Consider the following 17552-nt stretch of genomic DNA (forward strand, 5'->3'; position numbering starts at 1 on the left):
AAATAAACAGATGGGATAGAAGTAATCCTGGAACTACAGGATGAAGACCTTGCTCAGGAATTTGGAAAATTGCAGAACAATTATTTTTAAGGAAAAAATTCATTCACTTTTTCCACCAAATATTGATAAGTGCCTGCCTGCTATGCATTTGACACTGTTCCATCAATTTGTCCAATTACCTACTAGGTACCAGGCTTTATTTTAGGAATAAAGGACATAGCATAAGAAAAAAAAATGATAGTAATTGTCCTAATGGGGATATTGATAGAAAATGGCAAAGTAAAGAAGTATATCATATGTTATTGTGTTATTTAGCTTTTCATCATTGTGACTAAATACCTGAGAAAGTCAACTTAAAGGAGGAAAGATTTATTTTGACTCACAGTTAGAAAGATTTTAGTCCATGGTTGGCTTGCCTTGTTGTTATAGGCTTGTAATGAGGCAGAGCATCATGGAAAAGAGAGGTATATTGTAGCAGAACTTACCACCCCATGGCAATAAGAGAGAGAGAGAGAAAAAGAAAAAGGGAGAAAGGGAGAGAGGGAGAATATGCATGAGAGAGAGGGGCAAGGAACAAGGTGTAACCTTGTAGGGCATGATCCCAAATAACCCACTTCCTCCAGCTAGGCTCCACCTCCTAAAGTTTTTATCACTCCCAATAATGCCATCAAATTATGAGTCTATCCATGGTTTAATTAACTGATGAGCTTAGAGACTTCATGGTCCAAAGAATGGAGCCTTCAACACATGCATCCCTGGGGAACATTCCAGATCCAAACAACAGCAGTTATATATGACAAGAACTAGGGAGCAAATATAGCAGAGACGGATATAGGCAGTAAGCATAGGAAGAATGATGTCATGTTTGAACTTGAGTGGCAGGGCTGCTGAATTGTCATTGCTGAGATGGAGAGAGATTATAGGGAAATTATATGTAGTGAGGAAGACCAGGAGCTCAATTTTGAATGTGTTCTGTGCTGGACGACTATTAAACGTTCAGTGAAGGTGTCTAGTTGGCAGTAGGATTTCAAAGGAAATATCCAAGCTGGAGTCACTTGAGAATGACTAGATGGTACTTAAAGCCATGAGACTGCAGGAATTCCAAGGACTAAGACCTATGATATTTACAGTGATTTAGTGATCATGGATGAGGAAGAACTAGCAAACAATATTTAGAAGGAAGGAGCAGTTGAAGTAGGGGAAAAATCTGGAGAGTTTGGAGTCCTGTAATGTGTAAAATTGTCTTGGGGACACTCGTCGAAGTTAGATTCTGACCTTCTACCCAGAACACACTGTCTTCCCATTCTTTTTCTCTCTCTCTCATGCACATCCATAAACATGCATGCACCCCCCACACACAGAGTTTGACTCAGCTGGCCCAGCAGTCAGGTGATTCTAATGCAGACTTTTATCAACCATACTTCATCAAACTTTGAGTAGTAGAATGATTGTAGGGGTTTGATGGCCTGTCCAGATGATTCAATGTCAGAAAACACACATAGGAAGCTGAAGAATAAAGCCAGGAGAATGAGATTTACCAGGCAGTACATTATGAGAACCAGGGCAGGCAAGGGCATGACTGATTTGAGGGAACATATTCGGTTAGGCCCTTTATTTATATCAAGTCTTGCGAGCTATCTCAGTCTGTAGGTGGGGATAGAGCAATTGCACATGCCACAATGAAGCATATGTGATTGAGAGTCATGCAGACCATGCTACAAAATTTGTCTGCCAAATCAATATAAAACCAGACCCCAAATCAATGGAATAACAATCAGACTGTGTACTCTACTCGCTTGGCAATCTGCTTCAACTGGTTCATAATTATGCTGAGTTGTATGAAGGAAACCACTGAAACTTTTGCATCTGTGCTGCCTGGCTCTTAGCACAGTACCCAATACTTAGCAGGCTCAGAGTCAGCATTTAGCAAGTACCTGAAGGTGGACTCAACCAAACAGAAATGGACATATGATGCATTTATGGAGATAGTTCACTCAAATACTCTAGTGCTAATATTTTGGGTGTATTTCATAAATCTTTGGATTTTTTTCATAAAATGAGTTATATAGTTGAATTGTATACCCTTAAAGAACACCACAATTTGATTTTTAGCTATGATTTTTAAAGTTATAAATAACTCTACAAAAACGGTTATTGAGACAATTACAACTTCAGTAGTCACTCCTTATGGGTGTTCTCCATCCACATTAGTGTCATTCTGGGATAGGTGGGATCCAGCTTAGCTTGAGGCAGGGGTAACTTTTGTAGAAAGAAAAAACAGTGTTAATGAGTTTGCTATTCATTTGGACACTGGGAACCATGTTCCTAGATGGCCCACCCACACAATTTGCACAAATTTGGTATTTTATAGTCCTAAAATAGAAGCATTTTTCTCTCAGCTTCCAGCCTTGTGCATGATTTGAGTTTTGAGCTTTTTCTGTGCATCCTGTGGAACAATGACAGTTTTAACTCTATTGCTTAAAGGGTCTAGTTTAGCATGTAGGATAGCTCTGTGTGATACCTCTTTTTTACACAGGGTAAAAGATATTCTCCAGGGTCCTCTCCCCTCCTTATCAGTCTTCCTTCTCTTCAGAATGTTTCTCTATAGATGTGACAAATCATTTTCCTAATTACTAAATGAATAATTTTGTCAAATATATTAGGCATATATTCTGAAATATTATATTTTTCAGTAAAATAGCAGGTATCTTGACTATAATCTTAATTTTGCCCTTCTACCAAAGAAGGGCTCCTTTTTTTTTTTTTTTTTTTTTTTTTTGGTACTGAGGATTAAACTTAAGTGCTGAGGGCCATTGCCAAGTAGGAATGATGCATCGAAATTCCTTGCCAGCGTACCCCATGTTGCTTAGAGGAAGGACTCATGGAAATGGACTTGCTTTGGACATTCGCTGTGACATTGCATGTATGTTTGAGAAAGGTGACCCTGCTCAAGGACCAGGGTGGATCCGGGTTTAGGGAGAATCCTACTGGATTAGGGCGGATCCAGGTTTAGGGTGTATCCTGCAGGTTTTAGGAAGTATCCCACTCCTTGGGTTTAGGGCTTTCCTGGTTTAGGACAATCTGGGTTTAGGGCGGTTCCAGGTTTAAGGTTATTCCTGCTGGGAATAGGGCATATCCTGCTGCCTGAGTTCCTGTTGAGCTCTCGTGGGATTCAGAAAGTATTTGGGATTCAAAGCCTGGTGGAGTACGTGAATTTTGCAGGCAGAACCTGAATTTCCCAGAACATGTTTGTAGAGGGCCGGTGTGAGTTCGGGAATAAAGAATTGCTGTTTGAATCAACAAAGCTGTGAGTGGCTCGTGATCTTGTGCCCAGCCAGACTGCAGCACCTAAGGGCACATAACCACGGCCCTTTTTTTTGTATTTTACTTAGAGATAGGGTCTCTCTCACTGAGTTGCTTAGGGCCTTGCTAAGTTGCTCAGGCTGACTTTGAATTTGAGCCCAGTGATGAATTTGAATTTGAATTTGAATGTGATCCCAGTGGCTTCAGCCTCCTAAACCACTGGGATCACAGGTGTGTGCCGCTGTGCCAGGCACAAGGGCTCCTTTTGACCAGATTTTTATTCCTGCATTTTTGAAGTTACAGTTTATAGAGAAGCAGTAGTTATTGTAAGCAGAAATTATTTAGTAATGAACTAATGATTGATAAAAAGTAGTCCTCACTCAGATGTCCCTCTTTGCTCAATGTTAGCATCTCTGGACCGTTATTCCAACATTTTTGAGAATCAATTGATTGTAACAATTTAGGATAATAAACAACAAAGTGGAAGAAAATGATTATAAAGTAAAATCACAAGTTTTACAAGACTCACAGGACAGAGCACACAAAAGTGGTACTGGCAAGTTACTGAAATCCAAGTAAAATCATTGTCAAGTAAGAATGTGGAAGATGAACCAGATATCAACGAAGAAGATAAAGATCAACAAGGATAAAGAAGAGAATTAGTTTAAAGGAGAATGAGTTGACTTTGAAAAGATTATAAAAGATCCTTGTAAAAATTAATGGAGTCCTTGACTACCTCTGAGAAACTGATGACATTTAAACGTGAAGAAAATTTTGTTGTGCTATCAATATTTTAAAAATCAGCCCTGCTCCATTGGTACATTCTTAATTCATCTTCAGAATACAGAATAGTTGTAATTATAACATAAACCTTATTATACATGGGATAAAAAGTTGACTATTTTTAGCTTTATTTTGTTTGCTATGAAATTTAAAAATAGTTATTATGAGGTGTTGGCTTTTTATGTCCTATGGATTAACTTTAAATGTTCTTTCTTAGTTCTAAGTACCCTCAGGAAACAAAGGCTTAGGGTTTATTACTCTTTTTCCTCATCCCTTTTTCTAACCCTGTCACACAGTCAATTTTAATAATACTTCATTTAATCCAACATATTAAAATACTATAACTTGAACATGTAATCAATGTGAAACTTATTAATGAGGTACTGTGTTTTGAAATATGGAGTATGAATTTTGTACTTGATGCACATGTCAATTTGTACTAGCCATATTTTAAGTGTTCAATAGCCACCTATAGCTCACAATCACAGCAACAATAGCAGAAATTTAGAAAGATAACTCTGGAATCCATATGGACAAAAGGGTTATTTTGGAAAGAAAAGTGGTAAAGACAGAGAAAAATGATTATAATTGTTGCAAGAATCCAGTCAAGAGAAGATGAACCATTGAACTAAATGAAGCCAGGGAAGCAGGGATAGAAAGGAGACAGAATGGATGGATGTTTAGGGCACACAGTGGAGAAGTGCCTGGAGTCTAGAGCTATGTGTACTGCTTAGAACTAGGCTCTCTCCCTTTAGCCATGTTTCCTTGCAAGTTGCTTAACCCATGCATCCCTCTTTGGGTTAAAAAAATTATATTAATAAGAGTGACATGCCTGAATGACAAGAAGGTTGTGATGATTAAATGAGTTAATAAATATGATATGCTTAGACTGTCACATTTTAAACAATAAATGTCAAGTATCATGATTTAAATTCATAGTATTTGGTAAACATTGAATGTAGGCAGTGGTACTGGAATTGAAGTTTAGAGATATTCTGAATCTCCTACTGTTTTTCTTATAAGATACAAGGAATGGCTTTATGATATTCTTTACAGAAGTTCTAACACCTAACACAATACTCTATGTCCTTGCTTAGAAAGGAGATCTGATGACCAATACACAAGTTTCTTTTTTGCTCCCAGGACCTTTGTCCCTGCTCTTCCCTCTGCTAGATATACATTTTTTCCCCAGCATTTTCCATTGTTGACTCATGGCCAATTCTTAAGTCTAAGCTCAAAGTCTCAAGTCTTCAAAGAAGCTTCCCTCGCTGTCTTTCTCAGCCACTTACACAGCTCTTACCATACTCTATATTTACCTCACTTGGTTATTTATTGTCAGTTTTTCTCTCTAGTTAAAAGTTCAATAATATTTATTGTGGCCCATCTGTATTATCACTGCATCTCCAATTGCCTAGGTGTAGTTTTGGGCACAAAACTGATGATCACAATGTGTTCAATGGCTGAATAAATGTCTAATTTCCAATGGTTTTGGAGTGTAAGAAATAGAATGACTATTAGGACTACAAAGTCAATGGGTGGAGGTTAAGGGTGGGGTAAGGTCTTATTTTTTCTTATTATTTGTATATGTTATTTATTTTATTGAAGTACAGGTGCTGAGGAGAAAATACTTAACAATCTTATTATTAAGGTGTAGATCATCTCACCTCTACACACCCTTATTATATAAGATCATAGAGGAATAGATCCTTAACACTGGAAACCCACATAGTCCAAAGTCGATGCAATAGAGCTACCTCTCTTACCTGTCTTTCACCCACTTCTAAAACTAAGGGTGTGTGTGTGTGTGTGTGTGTGTGTGTGTGTGTGTGTGTGTGTGTTTTGCTGGTGGTTGAACCCAAGTCCTCACAATGTAGGCAAGTGCTATCCTGTACCATTTAGCTAACTCTAGAGAGGTAGAGAGATCATAAGACATAGAGTTGTGGTGATGAGAAAAAGAAAAAAAAAAGTGTGTCACATTAGATTGGATAGAGAGAAAGGATGAGAGGAGGAGAGGAGTAGGGAGGATAGGAAGGGCAGCAGAATAGAATAGACAATATGATTGATGTATGTACATTCCATGTATGTATTATATGTCAAAATACATTCTGCTGTCATGTATGACTAAAAAAAATAAATCGTATGATAATTAAAACAAACAAACAAAAGAATAAAAAAAGACATAGAGTGAATTAGAATCAGAGATGGGGAATTTAAAATGGGCACTTTGAATGAGTTATTTCTATCATATTGCAGTAACATTCAAGTGTGTGTCACAAGCCATCCATGGTCTGTGAGTGTGAACTTTTGCGCAAAGTAGCCAAATGAGGGGATAGGTCTGGCACAGGGAACTCCCTGTCAGGGATTGATCACATGATTCAGGTGCACCTTCCCCTCTAGCTCTGCCTAAGATCCCACACAGCACCTGAGATGGGTGTGACTGGCTGGGATGTCAATCAATCTGCTAATCACAAGATATCAGGAAGCAAGATTCCACCCTCAAAACCTCATCTCTCTCTGATGTCCCTGCTATAAAATAAAGGAAACACGGGCTCCTGCTCTCTTTTCCAGCAGTTCTCTTTCCAGAGTGGAAGTTTACCCTAAGTTTGCAGAGCCTTCTTGCCCTCGGTTTAAAAATCTACTCTCTGTGTTGTGTTATTTGCCGCTTTCTTAGTAATTGCAGCCAGCTCTTTTAAACTCAGTTTGTCTCGTCTGCATGGGTCATGGTCGAGAAATGTGTGTGTATTTCAAACATATTTAATATGAGCTACACCCAAATGGACCTATGAACTATTTATTTATACATGTATATTTTGTTAAATTTATGTCAGTTATTTTTGATAAAATATATATTATCTTCCAGCAATAAATGTGGAAGCTTTTGAAAATGTTCAAACAGGAATTTTTCCATTTGAGTATTTCATTATAAAAAGGGCATGCATTTCAGCTATTAAAGCAATATTTTTATAATATATTCATTTTTTGTAGTAATAGCGTTTGTTAAAATGTATTTGACTACTATTATTTTATTGGAAAAACCTAATGAATTCAGATAACTTTACCATATTGGCTCCAGGAATAGTACAAGTAACTGGAAGCTGTTCCCAATCTAAACTGTATTTTAGCAATCATGATAAGAGAGTAAATAATTTGTAGCTCAAGTTCTGAGCTTCTTTTTATCTTTCATCTAACTTAAGTGATTGTTTTTTTGTCAGAATCCTTTGGAGAATCAATTGCCCAGTCTCCTTAAATGGTTTTATCTCCGTGTAGGTAGAGTTAGACTTACCAGGCTTATTCCAGGTCAAATGGCTCTGAAATGCATTAGTGACCTGAAGACTGGTTAAACAATTTGCTGTTTCTGGCCCAAACCTGCTTCTCCACCTGTAACCACTATAGGCTTTGCATAATTCCTGAAGTGCTCTTTCTGAAAACTCTATTTCCTTTAGAGGTGCTCTACAGTTGAAAGAGTAAAACTAGAAATGTAATTCCCAAGAAGTTAGAAATGGTTGTAAGGGGGGCAACTAGGGAAGAATAACGTTACCTTAGATTAGGTAGGGGGAGGTGATGGGAGGGGAGGGGTGGGGATGTGGGGATAGGAAAGAGAGTAGAATGAAACAGACATTATTACTGTATGTATATATGTGACTACATGCTGGGGCTGGGGCTCAGTGGCAGAACATTTGCCTAGCATCTGTGAGGCACTGGATTTGATTTTTAGCACTGAATATATGTGACTACATGAACAATATGATTCTGCAACATGTACATTCAGAAAAATGAGAAATTATGTCCCATCTATGCATGATATATTAAAATGCATAAATGCATTCTACTCTCATGTATAACTAATTAAAACAAATAAAAAAAATAAAAAAAGGAATGGTTGTAAAAGCCAGTAGATCCATTAGTCTTACTTTAAATACTTAGATTAGAAAATACATGCTTTATTTCTTTTCCTTATTGTGTTATCAATTTTGAGATACTTTTTTCTTCTGTCACTAATTTTTAGTGGTAAGCTCATATTTTAATTTGTGCTAGGTGTCACCTTTTTCTATTTTTTTAAACTAAATTTTGAGTTTGAAGTGTAATTTAAATTCATTGTCTAAATCCACAAAAAAATTCTCAAGTGAAAAATATTAATGCTAGGTATTTGGCAGATGTGATAATATGATGTACCTTAAGAGTTGTATATTCATTTATTGCTATGAGAATTTGGTAGAAGAAGAGATGGGCAATGAAAGAGGTAATAGTGACAAATTTTATGGGACTGATAGCTGTGTTGGATCTTAAAAGGCTAGTAGAATGTTGCCTGGCCATGACATATTGTACTAGGAAGGGCATCAGTGTGTGGATAAAAGGTATGAGTATAGAAGACTTGAGAATAGACAATGGTCTAGAACAAAGCTCATCTGGCCTCTAGGAGAATTGTCCATTGTAGTCTTTCCTTTAAGTTAATTGATACTGTTTGATAAGATTGTAGGGAAAGGGCTCATGACAATTGCATTCCTTCTGGAAGAACTTCCCTTAGTCAGAGAAGGGAACCTCAGAGAAAGGTCTCCTTGTGCTTCAGGAGAAATAGAAGGGAGAGATGGAGAAGGAACATGCTGTTAAATTAAATTAATGGAAATGGTCCTATTGGTTGTATAATCTAGAATATAAGTACTTTTGTGAGCTAAGGAGTTGGCAGTTGGTAGAGAGGCGCTTGAATACCATTTTTTCAGAGATTATTTAGTGAGCCATTGAAAGCAAGTATACTCTGAGCTGATCCACTCTGTTATTTATGGTGTCTCTCCAGTTGCCTGACACGTCCTTATGATTCCATCTTTCTCACAGGATCTCAGAAGTATAAATAACTCTTAATAATGATTGGGAAAAAAAGATGAAAAGGAGAGATAGAGGTTATATCTAGTTTATAAGGGAATTTACATCCAGCCTTGTCACCAATTTGGTTATTTAGTTTATATATAGAATAGATATTTGGGTTTGACCAAGAAGATAAATTTGACAGGAATAAATGTACAGTCCTGTATTTAGTTCATAAAAGTCAGTGGCATACTGCTGGATAGATTTGACAGTAGACCAAGGAAAAGGAGAATTTATTTGACCATAAACTAGATAAGGAGTAATTCGACTGCTAAAAAACAACAATAGCAACAATATATAACAGTTTAAACTGCAGAGAAGGGGTTTATTAACTGAAATGATTAGTATATTCTTAAATTATTTAATGAAAGAAAACCCAAAATTTATTTAAAAAGCTTTATATACACATATAACCCTGGTGATATTTGTAGTGAGTTTAGAACTCCTTAATGACCAATTTATAGTAAACTTATCTGTTTAATTTAGTTATACCTACTAGAGAAGAGAGGTATGTAGTTTATAGGAAAAAAATAGCATTTAGATGTGAAACATTCTAAGCTCTGAATTTGGACTGATTTGAGCATGTAATTTTCAGACAATGCCTGCATCTATTTTCTCTAGGGATGCCCTACAGTTCAGAAGAGTTGATTAGCTTTTGTTGTGTTTATTCATGATCAGGGATACTACAAATATAAAATCTTAATGAGGTAGAAATGGTTAGGGAAGCCCATTTCTAAAATATCTTTCCTATCTTCCTTTGAAGATTGTTAAGAGAAACAAAAACATTTTGTAGATTGTAGGATTGGAAAAAATACTTGATTTTCTATAATTAGGAAGCCATTTGGGCTCTTCCCTTAGCTTTGGGCAGTTGGAAAGACTGTCAAGGTCAGACGTCTGCATACTCTTGTCAATTTTTGTGAATATCTGTCCCTTCCTCATCAGTGTTGCTTGCAAACAAACAAACAAAAAATATTTAGTAGTTCCCAAGATGGAGTCTAGAGATTACCCACATGAGAACTTTAAAGAATGGTTGTAAAACCATTGGGTATTTGCTTAGTTATTTTATTTATTCATTTTTTAAAACTCATTTTAAATGGTCTTCACTGTAAAGGCAGACAGATTTTGAACTTTAAACATAATATTGGAATTGAAGTTAATTACTTTGGGTTCATTTCTGGATTCCTTTAGATAAAGTTTTCCTCAAATTTTGAATTGATTCTTCCAATGAAAGAATATTCAAGATGAAATTTCCAGCTAATTGCTGCTTCATTCCACACATTGAAAAACTTTATTAGTTTGTACTATCGGATAAGAGATTAATCTGATTTTAAGAAGAGTCAAACTTACAGAACAGTTTTAAAAATATAATACCATGTTCAAGGGCATAGAAATATTTTGTTCATGGAATTCAGGAAGGAAGAGATGGACTGACTATCTTTAAGAACTTGTTTTTCTGCATAGATGGCAATCACTTGTAATTAGCAGTTCATTGTTTGAATGCAAACACTGCTGCCAACGTGGTGGTGATTGAAACAGTAGTTGTCCTTTACTCTTCAGTAGAAGAAGCATTTTCTTTCTTTGCACTACTGATTTTCTAACAAATCTATTTTATATTATAATGGTAAAATCTGTCGCCACTTCTAAAATATAATAAATTCTCAGAGTCCTTAAAAATGAAACACAACACCCATATTTATTCACTTTTCTTTCATTAAGCAAAAGGATTAGTATAATAAAACAATCACTCTGGCTACATGTTTAAACCTGAATTCAAATTTAACTTCATGAGGTGTCTCCAGCAGATGTTCCCTCTCATAATGATTTCTATGGTGACTTTCACTTCTGAAAAGCCTTGAATCTCTAATGAAAAATTTTCAAAGTAATAAGACAGGAAAGAAGCACTAAAATATGCTTAGAGATAGAAATTGAAATCATTTTGGCTAAATGTATCAGGTTAGAAGTTGCCCTAGTTACTGATTGCTGTTATTAGATATTCCCCTTGTGCAAGAAAAGCCAGTTATTGATTTTTAAATTTGAATTTCTTTTGAAATAATTGATTGTCTCTATTGTGGGTCCTTATCTCAGCTTATGAAACTGGATGTAATAGGAATCACTATTTTAATATCTGCATAGTGTTTTGCTTAATTTGCTTACCCCGTTAACCTAGAAGTTGTTAAAATATCTTATTCACGGAATGCATAAAATTAATGAGTCCCATTGTGTATCCATATAGTGACAATATATTTCAGGTACTGTTAATGACGGATTGATTTGCCTTAAACAATGCATTTCAAAATTTTGATTCCAGGTATCTTGGTTCTATTTATATATCCATACATTATACTCATGACACTAATCAAAGAAATAGATATATTCATAAATAAGTAGTTTAAAGGCAAATGGGGTAAATATTCAGCAGTATGAAAAAAATAGAGGTATGCATTTACTCCTATTTGTATTTTCTCAAAGTGTTTGTAGAAGAGCATCCGATGTATTAATTGTGAGGTATACCAGTTTAATCAAGAGACTTGGCCTTGGATACTGATGACAAACAAGTAAAATGTGTACACTTAAGGAAATGTAACTAAATTGTTTACGTTTTTAACCTAGAGTATTCTGTTTTAATCCAAACTGAGGGTGATGCAATTCAAAGCAGCTCTGGTGTTAACCTTTCAGAGCTAACATCAGACTCCCCAGACTGAAGGGCATATCCTCCAATAGGACTGCCCTTACTTTAGATACTAGCCTCAATTCTTGGAGGCCTGCAGGCAACTTACATTTCTGACCAACTGGCCAGAAATTAGGGAGTTCTCCCAACCCCCTGGAGGTTTGATAATTCACTAGAACTATTTGACTCACAGAACTTAGGACAGTGCTACAATTATGATTAGGATTTTATTGTGTAGAACACAGATAGGTCAGGATTTGGGGGAGTCTTGTTTCTGGGCCTTTTCCCCATGGAGTCAAGGTGATTTACCCTTCTGGCACATTGTAGGCTCACAAACTAGAATGTTTCACTGAGTTTCATTGCTGAAAGTTTTTATTGGGGGTTCACTATATAGGAATGATTGATTAAATCATTAGCTATATTATTGAACTCAATTTTCATCCTCTCACCCCTCCTCAGAGGTTGAGTGCACTGAGAGTCCCAACCCTCTAATTATATCCTTGGTCTTTCTTGTGAACACACCCATCCTGAAGCTACCTAGGGGCTCAGATGGGTCACCTTATTCTTACAGAAAAGATATTTTGATCAATGAGGAAGTTCCAAGGAATTTTGAAATTCTGTGTCAGACACCCAAGGCAAAAATTAGACAAATTCTTTATTATACAATAAATAAATTTGATTCAGCAAATATTTATCCAGTGTCTATTATATATTAGATACTATTTTAGTAATAAGCAAATGGAACAAACAAAACTACTTTAAGAGTTTGCTATCTAGTGGAAGGTTGGAGGTGGGTAGAAAGCACTGACAATAATTAAAGAAATAAATAATGAGTAGAGAGAATTTTCGAACATAGAGCTAGGGAGAAACTATGGTAGGGGAGACTAGGGAGTACCAGGGCTGTAGGGCTGGAATTTTAAATAGAGTGGTTTATTTAAGAAGCCTCCCTCTGTGGCCTGAGAGAAGCCTGTGAATGAGCTATGGGGACAACTGAGTGCTGTGGAGGAGTCTGGAGAAAACTCTTTCAAGAAGAGGAAAAGGACTACACCTAGACCTTGGGGCAAGAGTCCCAAGTCAAGTTTTTAAATGTTGACAGAATTTGTATAAAGGTTACAGCACATGCTTACAATAAAATCAATATGACATTAAAAAAAAACACCTATGGAAATGCCAATGCTAACAATAGGAGAAAAGGCTTTTATTTCGAGTATAAAGCCACTGTGGGTTAATCAGTGACAACAGAGAAATAACAATGTTGAAAGTTTATTTTGGAGGCTATTGGCTTTAGACCATTTTCAGGCTTTGTGTTATCCATCTTTGCTTTGCCATGGCAGTGACTCTTGAATATAGTTTTATACATTGAATTGTCAAGATTTAAAATCTTTGAGAAAAAAAGTGCTAGAAACCTGGTCTAATTTTTAAAAATCACTTCCTAAAAGTCTGGGCTGGAGATTGAGAAAACCAAGGTTAGCTTAGAAATTATGATCATACATTAATAAAGGCTGCATGAAAATCTAGCTTAACATTTTGAAAGTTTAAGATATTTCTAAAATATTAAAATATGACTCTTTTGGGAACTTATTTCTTAGACAACAACTACTGGCTATTTCTTTGACTCTTTTAATTGATGGAATATGCCCATAAATATTTTCAGGTTTTATCTAGCTTTGCTTGTCACATGTTGACTATACAATGTGTGGAATTAGTAAAGTATTGAGGAAACTAATCATATTAGGGAATTTCCCTTCCATATATTACTCTTTTTATAGAATTGAAATATGTTTATTCTGTTCCAATGTTTTGGGCAATTTTTCTCCCCATTGCTGCAAATAAACATTTGACAGAGCAACCTCCTGTAACATATACATAACAGTCCATGATTTATGATCACTATTTTTACTAATTTTCAACATGATTAACCCTATATACACATAGGTGCATGTTTAGATCTGTCATTTTTTATTAGCATGCATTAGTTGTACATATTAATGGGATTCTATGTAATATTTCTGTTGATGTGCAGAGCATGCACTAATCAAATCCAACCACCTCTTTACACAATCCCTTCCATCCTTCACAGTATTTAGTATTTACTATTCTTTTAGGTCAACTTTTTTTAGTTTCCGCATATGAGATCATGCAGTATTTGTCTTTCTGTGTCTGGCTTATTTCACTTAATGATGTCTTCCTGTTTCATGCATATTGCAAGCAGGTATCTTTGAAGACTCCTATTTCAATCAGTCAAATCCAAGTTTTTGGAACTTTGCATTTTAAATGGTCTTTCTTCATTGCAGCAAATATACATTCTCTTGATGACAGGTCAGAAGGGCATATTTTCATTACTAGAGGCTAAATTTCCATTAAAAATTGTCAGAAAAATAAGACAAATGTGTTTTACAAGAAGCAGAGGATGATTTAATAAATGCTATTTTGGTAACAAAAAATGGTTATAAATGACTTGGTTGTATGATATTAATGTTGGCTCAAAATTGGTTGCCAAGATAGGTAGAACTTGGCTTTCTCATGATGGATTTAGAGTCTTCTATAGTTAATTTTAATTTTATTAAAATTATCAGTAACTGCTATAATTTTAGAATTAGTTCTATCAACATAACACTAGGGTTATACTTCACAAAAATATTTATACTACAAGACTAATTTTGATAAGTTTATATAAAAGGTGATAATTTCTTCTGGGGGACAATATATTAATTAAAGGGTTTTAATAATGATGATGAATTATTTGATGAAAATTCAGATCTTTAAAGAGTATGCATATAATTGCATACTTAGCAGAAATGTTTAGTAGTTTTGAAGATGTTTAATTTCAATCAATTGATTTGTTGATCATGCATTTGAAGAGTGATACTTTTACATCATTTTTCTTAAAGGTATATGTGAATAATTTTTTTCAACCATATATTCAGGTTATTAAACCTCAAAAGTAAAAAAGGTTTGCTTCCATTTCCATATACTATTGAGTTAGGCATAGCCTTGTTTTTTGCCTGTTCTGTGCCAGAACTAGATAGTGCATGAGAGGGAAAATGATCAAGATGCATTGGGTGCATTAAGAAGCTTCCATTGAATTTGGAAAATTAGACCAAGACACACTTGTCTATATAGTGGTATCAATAAGTGTCACAAATAAGTCCACACAAATACACTGCTATAATCATTAAAGAAAGGAGAGGGAACATCTTATTGGAAATATTGGAAAAGACTTGATATCAGTCTTAAGAAATGGTCTATGTTTTTATGAACTTGAAAAGTTAATGGAGCATTGTAAGCATTGAATAGATGAGGTATTTGTAGAATTGCAATTAGGTCTAAAGATGCTGGGGTAAAACTTTAGGGATGTCTTAAGAGGTTAAATCTGGTAAAGGGATGTTGTAAGAGGTCAAGATTGGTAAAATAGCTTGGGCTGGTATTGTGGAAGGCCCCACTTATAAAACATGGTATAGATTAGGCATTGTAGAAATTGAATTTTTGATTACATTAGAGCTGTGAATTGAAGAGATAAATATGATAACTGGATATATTGGAAAAAGGAGAGACTAAAGGCAAGAAAACATATAGGAAGATAATTGAAGTTAATGCACTTCTGGAAAAAGATGGAGGCTATCACAATGAAATGTTTTTAAATTAGAATAATCAGTGTGTGAGTCAGCTTTCTGTCACTATGACAAAACATTTTAGATAATCAACTTAAAGGTAGAGAGATTTATTTTTGACTCATAGATTCTGAGGTTTCAGGTCATAGTCACTTGGCTTTATTGTCTGTGGCAAGGCAAAATATCATGATGGGGAGCATAAGTGAGGAAACTGCTCACCTCATGGTACCTAGGAAGCAAAGAGAGAGAGAGAATAAGGGGGTAGAGTTCCAATATTCCCTTCCCAGAACATGCCCCAAATAACCTTTCTTCCATAGGTCCTACCTCTTAAAGGTTCTACTACCTCTTAACAGTACACAGGTTAGAAACCCATCCTCTGATGTATGGCCTTTGAGGGGCATTAAAGATCAAACCATAACAATCAATGTCAAGTTGGGTTTAAAAGGCAATGAGAGAGAAATAGAGAGGAGGTGGTGTATAGAATATGGTATTTTATTACTGTTGAGGCAAGGCTTGCATATTAATTGCTTATGAAAAAGGCTTGAGGGGGAATTCTTTTTTTCTACTCAGTCATGTAAGGAGCTGTAAAATTACCACTCCCTCCTAACAGGTAAAGGGTGAACAAACCAAAAACATCAACCACTCTTCTTAGACCTATAACAGGAGGTCATAGGATAAATCAAAATATAGCAGAGCAGAAACTCATGTCCAGAAATCTCTTCAGGCACTAGTGCTGGGGTGAAAAAAACTTGATCTGTAATTGATAAATTACTGGAAGCTCAGAGTGAACAAATTTAATAGTTAAAAACTCCAAAGGACCTAACAATGGGGAGGCCTCCACTCCACTGTTTCGAGAGTTTTACCTCTAGGAGCTATACTAGGTATAATGCTTCTGGCAAAAGGTTGCAAAAACAAAACATTTTTGAATACACCAGAGTTTCCTGCTTTTCTTAAGAAGGTCTGCCATCTGGAGAAACTTTTTTAACCAGAGCCTAACCTATCTGGAACTAGGTAAATTGCCAACCCCAGTCCCTCCAGCCTAAGTGGGGGTGATGAAAAAGCTAAGGGGTGCTGAGGAAGTTCACAGGCCAGGGGCACAAGCTCATCTAAAACCTGAGAATTAATCGTAGGAAGCAGAATGCTTTCCCTTCCCCAGCAGCTTACTAACACAGTGTTCAAAGCCTCTTTTACTATGGTTTCTTTTCCTTTTAGGGTAGAAAAAACCTGAACTGTAATTTTATAGCTCCTTGGAGGTCATGTCCACCTTTTGAATAAATATTTCAGGCATATGGAAAACCTAAGAAGAGTTCAAAGAGGCTGAACAAGCTTCAAAACTAGTTTAAGGTATGGCAAGAATGTCGGAATTATCAAACCAATAATTAAAAATAAACACAACATGCTAAGAACATGTAAACAACATGTAACAGCACGTGGATAATTGTAAGCAGTCATATAGAAATTCTAAGAAAGAGTTGAAAAGATATGCTAGGGATTGAAAACACTGTAGTAAAAGTGGGTCCCTTAGTAGATTAGACACATCAGAAGAAATAACCTATGAGTTTGAGGATATGAAAATAGAAACTTGAAAAGCTGGAGAACAAAGGGTAAAAAGACTGAAAACAAAACCCCAAATAGAATATCCGAGACTTGTGAAACAACTACAAAACGTGTCACATATGCATAAAGGGATTATCAGAAGGAGCAATAGAAGCAAGGTTTGAAAAAGTAATGACTAAAAATTTCCAGAAGTTAATGTCACACTCCAAACCATGGATCCAGTATCTTAATGAATACCACACAGAATAAATACACCTGTATCAAATAAGTTTCTAAGCATATACTAATCAAATTTCAGAAAAAATTAAAAATATTGGAAGAAGTAAAGGGGAGAAAACAACTAATCTATAGAATTACAAAGGTAAGAATAACATCCCATTTCTCATAAACTATACAAGCCAGAAGAGAGGAAAATGGAATATTTAATGTGTTAAGAGGAGGGTGGGTGTGGGAAACCAATCAAAAATTCTGTACCCCATGGAACCCTCCTCCACAAGTAAAGTAGAAGTAAAGACTCTCTTAGGTAAAATTTGGAAAATTTATTGCCAGTAGATCTCTCTTGCAAAAAATGTTAGAAAAAGTTCTTCAGAGAGAAGGGAACTTATATAGGTCAAAAGCTGTAATCTGCATACATAAAGGAAGGACATTGGAGAATGAAAAGTAGGATAAAAAGATTTTTTTTAAAGATTTTTTTCTATCCTTAATTGATTCAACAGATAACAATTTATTCAAAATAATAATCATAATAATGTATTTGACTATTTGTGGTC

This window comes from Urocitellus parryii, chromosome 2 (genome assembly GCF_045843805.1).
Source record: "Urocitellus parryii isolate mUroPar1 chromosome 2, mUroPar1.hap1, whole genome shotgun sequence".
Classification (NCBI taxonomy): domain Eukaryota; kingdom Metazoa; phylum Chordata; class Mammalia; order Rodentia; family Sciuridae; genus Urocitellus; species Urocitellus parryii.